Raw genomic sequence first — 5,483 nt, forward strand, 5'->3', positions numbered from 1 at the left:
TCCTGGAACTCACTTTGTAGACCAGGCTGGCCTCGAACTCAGAAATCCGCCTGCCTCTGCCTCCCGAGTGCTGGGATTAAAGGTGTGTGCCACCATGCCCGGCTCAGTCTGGCTTCTCAATACATTTCTCTGCTTGGCCTCACACGAACTTTGGCAGAATGTTCTAATCTTCTGGTGCCTTGTTATTCTCTGGCTCATTCTGTCTTCACCTGTGCCTGGCTTGTTCTCTCTTCATCCTGTCTCTGCAGAACTCTCCAGGTAAAACTGCCCCTCTCTCCTTCTTCCCTCTCTCTCTGCACTTCCCCTTATGTAGTTCCCTTTCCTCTCTCTTCTTATGAGAGATGGGTGTATCCTATTTGATTAGATCTCTGATTTGTCCCTTTGTCTGCCACTCAATTAGACTTCACTTTCAAACATGGGTGCTTCCTTCTATAAACGAACTTTATTACTTGGGATTTAAGGTCTGTATTAAGGGTGTGTCTATATTCCAGCCAGAGGGATTAAAGGTATATGCTAAGGCCTGAGTCACACCGCACCCAGAACCAGTTCTTTTTTTTTTCCCCCAGTAAATAACACAATCTCTGGGTTGACAGTATGATCAAATATCCTGCAACATCTCTGTGTGTACACTGAAGGCCAGCAGTGGAGTGTCTGTAGAGGCCTGAGGTATCAGATCCCCCTGGTGCTGGATTACAGACAGTTGTGAGCCATCCACCCTGGGTACTGAGAAGTGAACCTGGGTTCTCTGCAAGAGAACGTCCTTAACCAGGGAACCATCTCTCCAGACCTTGTTTATTCTTTGTAAAGGCAGGGTCTCACTCTACAGCCCAGGCAGGCTGGCCTGGAACTCACAATCTTCCAGCCTCACCTTTACTTTTTTTCTTTCTTTCTTTCTTTTGTGGCCTTGGCTGGCCCTGAGCTCATGGTGTGGATGAGGCTGGCCTCGACCTCACAGAGGTCCGCCTGCCTCTGTCTCCCAAGTGCTGAGATTCAAGACATTGTCTTGGTTCTCTTGTGTCTTGGTTCAACTTTCTGAGTGCTTTTGCACCCATGTATTATCTGTATCCCAGTACTAAGAGTATTTGGTCTACAGAAAGTACTGCATTTGTTGAGTGAGTTAAAGTCTATGTGTTTAAGAGCACCAATATATTGCATATAGATCTTACATATCTTACCTCATTTCTTATTTTTTTTTTTTTCGAGACAGGGTTTCTCTGTATAGCCCTGTCTGTCCTGGANCTCACNTTGTAGACCAGGCTGGCCTCAAACTCAGAAATCTGCCTACCTCTGCCTCCCGAGTGCTGGGATTAAAGGCTTGTGCCACCACGCCCGGCCTCGTTTCTGACTCCCAAGCTAATATTCTCTCCACACCTGTCTAGAAAGTTATAGTTTAATTTATTAGTTATTTTTGCCAGCATTTTAAGGTCAGTTTGATCAGCTGAACTTATGTCTTTTGGGCCAAACATGGGCTCTATCACCGAGTTGTACTATCAGCCCTATTTTATTTATTTACTTATGGAAGGAGTAGGGTTTCATGTAGCTCAGGCTGGTTTTGATATCTCAGTATGCAGCTGAGAATAACTGGAGCCACCTGCCTTAGCCTCTCAAATGCTGGGTTTATAGATACTTGGTCTTCTCCTGTGCTTCAGGAAATTGCAGTTTCTCTTAATAAGAGATTGGCGACAGCCTAGTTTAAACCAGGCGTAGTTCTGTAACCCTTGATCCCAGCATTCTGGAGGCAGGGATGGGCCGATCTCTGCGAGTTCCAGGACAGCCAGTGTGAAATATTCCAAGTGTGAGGCCAGTCTAGACTACACAAGACCCTGCTTCAAACAAGAGAGGCAAAGACAGACAGACAGACAATCACACAGACACCCACAGTGACAGACAGACAGACACACACACACAATCACACAGACACCCACAGGCATGCATGTGTGCGTGTACATGAGAGCGAGAGAGAGCGAGAGAGAGAGCGCTGGAAAACCTGACCATTTCCTTTCTGTATTGCAGCGTTGTAGTGAAGTCTCTCCAGAAGCTGCCCAAATTCACCCCTACTCCCTAACGTTCACTGCTTTCACTTTTGTGTAGTGTTTTACTCAATGCAGAGGTTCCCCCCCCCCCCCCCCNCCCCCCCCGTGAGCCACCCACTTACTATGGCCACTTTCATTCTCAAGAGTTCTGCTCTGCTCACTGGCCTTTCCACAGATCTGTCAGCTAAATATGGATAACCAGACATTGACAGTTTGCTTTCCATTGCTCACCGTGACCCCCCAACCCCCACCAATATTGCACCCAGAGTTAGAGCCTCCTCATCTTTCAAAGCTCAAATACCATCTTGTCTGCTACTTAAAATCTGGAGACAAATCAAGGCTGGAAAAGCAGACATGGCAGTGCACTGTGCTTTATGTACATAGAGGTCTAACTGTTTTCTCCAAAGCACTTGATGTCAGCTAAGGATGCTTGCCTAGGAGGTCCTGGGTTTGATCTCTAAGCACTTTCCACACCAGCACTACTCCTGAGTTTTACTAGAGTCAACTCTTTCTGATCTTATTTCTTCCATTGATCACGAAATTTTAGAGAAAAATATTAATTTAATCAAATTATAAAGTCTCCATGAGCCTATATCCAATACACAGAAAACAGTGAAGGCTTGGATTGCGTTTCTGCTTCGAATGCACTGGATATTAAAATGGAAGAGACATTTAGAGTTACTGTTTAACCAATTTATTTATAAACTTGGGTCTAGGGTATATGAGACCTGGTTCGAAAGACGACAAAACCCCAAAATAACCGGAGAAAGTGAGACCAAAGAGTGTGAGGCTGGTCCACGAGTCTGAGGGGTTTTCTAATTTCCAAAGAGGATTCACGGCTAAGGCTTGGGGTGTGTCCTCGCTCTGGCCGCGTCTCTAATCCCGAGTCTTACCCTCTCAGTGACCCCTCCTCTCTTCTTTCCCTTAGGGTCCCGCAGGGTTGTCACTTCAGTAAGGAAGCCCCCGGTGGCAGGAACCCTTCGGCTCTGGAAGAGGGATTTAGTTACGTCACTGTCGGCTCCTCCCATTGGTCGGGGCGGGTGGGGTGCGGCGCCATGATGTCAGACGCCTAAAGGGGCGGAGCGTCGAGGGGAAGGAGGAGGGAAGTAGGCCTTCAACATGGCGGCTGCGGTACTGGTGGTGGCTACGGTGACGGCCTGGGTCGGGGCGGGTAGAGTTGGAAGAGGTGGTGTTTGCTCTCCCTAGGGGCAGCGGGAGCCCAGCGGAGACTGAGCCCGGGAGGCCGGGCGGCGCCAGCACCTTTCAGCTTTCGGGACAGCCGCGGCATTCAGGTGAGGGGGCCTGCCTCTGGGGGAGGGGGAGAGGGGCGGAGTTGGGGGAAGGGGCCGGTACGGGGCGACCCGGAGGAGGGAAGCTAGCTGGGGACCCGGCGCCCCGGGGCCTGGAGGGATGAAAGGATCTGGGGTCATGGGGCGGGAGGGAGAAAGAGCCGGACGACGTCCGACGACTCGGGGCGGATTCTGGGCGAAGGGTCAGAGTGACGGGACCGGAGTTGAAGGGGCGGAGGGCAGACGGGATGCGGGCAAATGAGTTCGGATTAAGGGGACTAATTCGCCCAGGAGACGGGCTCAGTGGAAAGCTTTCTCTCAGTTGGGAGCTAGAGCCGGTCCAGGAGAGGAACCCAGATTTAGTAAAGAAGGGAGAGCGCTGGGGAGTTGAGGGCGAGCTTGGGATGTGAGGATTTAGTTATCTGAGCGAGAGATGAGGGAGAGAAATCAGACCAGGGGTGACTGCTTTTGGGGGATATCTTTGGCGTTGTCTGGTCTTCTCTAGCTCTCTCATCTCTGTGGTCTTCTCTAGATTTTTTTTTTTTTCTTCCTTTTTTTAATTTTCTGGGCGATTACCTGGACTGTACACTTGGGTCTCAGAAACAACCCCGAGTCTTTCTTTTGAGGCTAAGCATTTCTTTTGACCAGCGATCCCTCACCTTTGTGGTGTTGCCTCGGGTTTTCTGAGTTGAGACTTAGAAGTATAATTATCTAAAAACAATTTTGTATTGAACAGGAGTGAGACTTTGATACTTTTTAGACATCATAGAGTGTTGTAAACTCAAAAATCTGTTCTCATTTTCACGGGTGAAATGCTTCGTCCTCTCAGTTCTAATTGTTAGTATTTGGGAATTTGAATAAACATGCTGTGTGTTGACTGTTTTTGTTCTTTTTTTTTGTTAGGCGTTTCGTTTTCATTGATAAATAGGTCTTCTAGGTTCTAGGGAGGGGGAGAGAGGGTTAAGCGACTCAGAGCACTTGTTCTTGCAGAAGACCCAAGTTCAACTCTTAGTTCCCACATGATGTTTCCCAGTCATCTGTAACTCCAGTGCCGCCTTCTGATGCTCCTCTGCTACAAGGCAGGGGTGTGGTACATATACATACATCACGTAGGCAAAACACTCATATATATGAAATAAATCTAAAAACTTTTTTTTTTGTCACTAAGCTCAGCCCCTCCCCCCCTTTTAAATTTGGAGACAGGTTTCTCTGTGTAGCTCTGGCAATCCTGGAGTTTGCTTTGTAGACTAGGCTGGCTTCGAACTCACAGAGAACCAGCTGCCTGCCTCTGCCTCTCAAGTGCTGGGACAAAAGGCATGCATTGGTTTATAAAAATTGCTCTTTCTTTCTTTTTTTTTTTTTTTTTTGTCCAGGAACTTAATTTGTAGACCAGGCCGGCCTCGAACTCAGAAATCTGCCTGCCTCTGCCTCCCAAGTGCTGGAAAATTGCTCTTTCTAGTTAATATCCAAGCTTAGTCAAACTGAGCATTTCTCTATTAATGCAAAGAACACAAAAGTAAGAAAAAAAATTACCTAACATTTTAAGTGAAATTTTATAAGTTTTTGTCTCTAGTTCATTCTATTCTGTTACTTATTGAAAGCCTATGTGCCTTTCATTTACTGAGACATAATTATGGAAGCAAGAGAATTAGTATTTCTCTAGTAAATGTCCTTGCCACTGCCTAGTGGATAACTAACCTACTCGTTGTGAAAAAAGTATTAATTTATAAAAGTTAAAGTATCTGAATATAAAAACTTCATGAGTGCCGGGCGTGGTGGGGCACGCCTTTAATCCCAGAGCTCAGGAGGCAGAGGCAGGCGGATTTCTGAGTTCGAGGTCAGCCTGGTCTACAAAGTGAGGAAGTTTACTATGAAGTTTTACTTTAAACTTTTCTTTGTATTTAAAACTCTACTTCATCATGATGTTTTATGTGTGTTTTTGTTTACTTTTTTCCTTTAGTTTAATTTTTTTAAATTTACTTACATTTGTATGAGTGTCTTGCCTGCATGTCTGTGCATAGAAGAGGGTGTCCCAGAACCTAACATAGTTGTAAGAGGTTGTATGGGTGTTAGGACTTGAACTTGGGTCCTTGGAAGAGGAGATAGTACTCTCAAACTTTGAGCTATCTCTCCAGCACCCTTTCCCTCCCTCCCTCCCTCC

At 46.7% G+C, this 5,483-nt stretch overlaps 1 protein-coding gene across 2 annotated transcripts in view; it reads left to right on the top strand.

Annotated features, from left to right (window-relative positions):
- The first annotated feature begins 3,089 nt into the window (after window positions 1-3,089).
- Window positions 3,090-5,483, top strand: part of Ubap1 (ubiquitin associated protein 1) — a 39,515-nt gene continuing 37,121 nt past the window's right edge. For both annotated transcript variants that reach the window (XM_021222019.1, XM_029533365.1), the window contains exon 1: window positions 3,090-3,325. The gene's annotated coding sequence lies outside the window, so the exon portion shown is untranslated. The remainder of the gene's footprint in view (window positions 3,326-5,483) is intronic.

This window comes from Mus pahari, chromosome 22 (assembly GCF_900095145.1).
Source record: "Mus pahari chromosome 22, PAHARI_EIJ_v1.1, whole genome shotgun sequence".
Classification (NCBI taxonomy): Eukaryota; Metazoa; Chordata; class Mammalia; order Rodentia; family Muridae; genus Mus; species Mus pahari.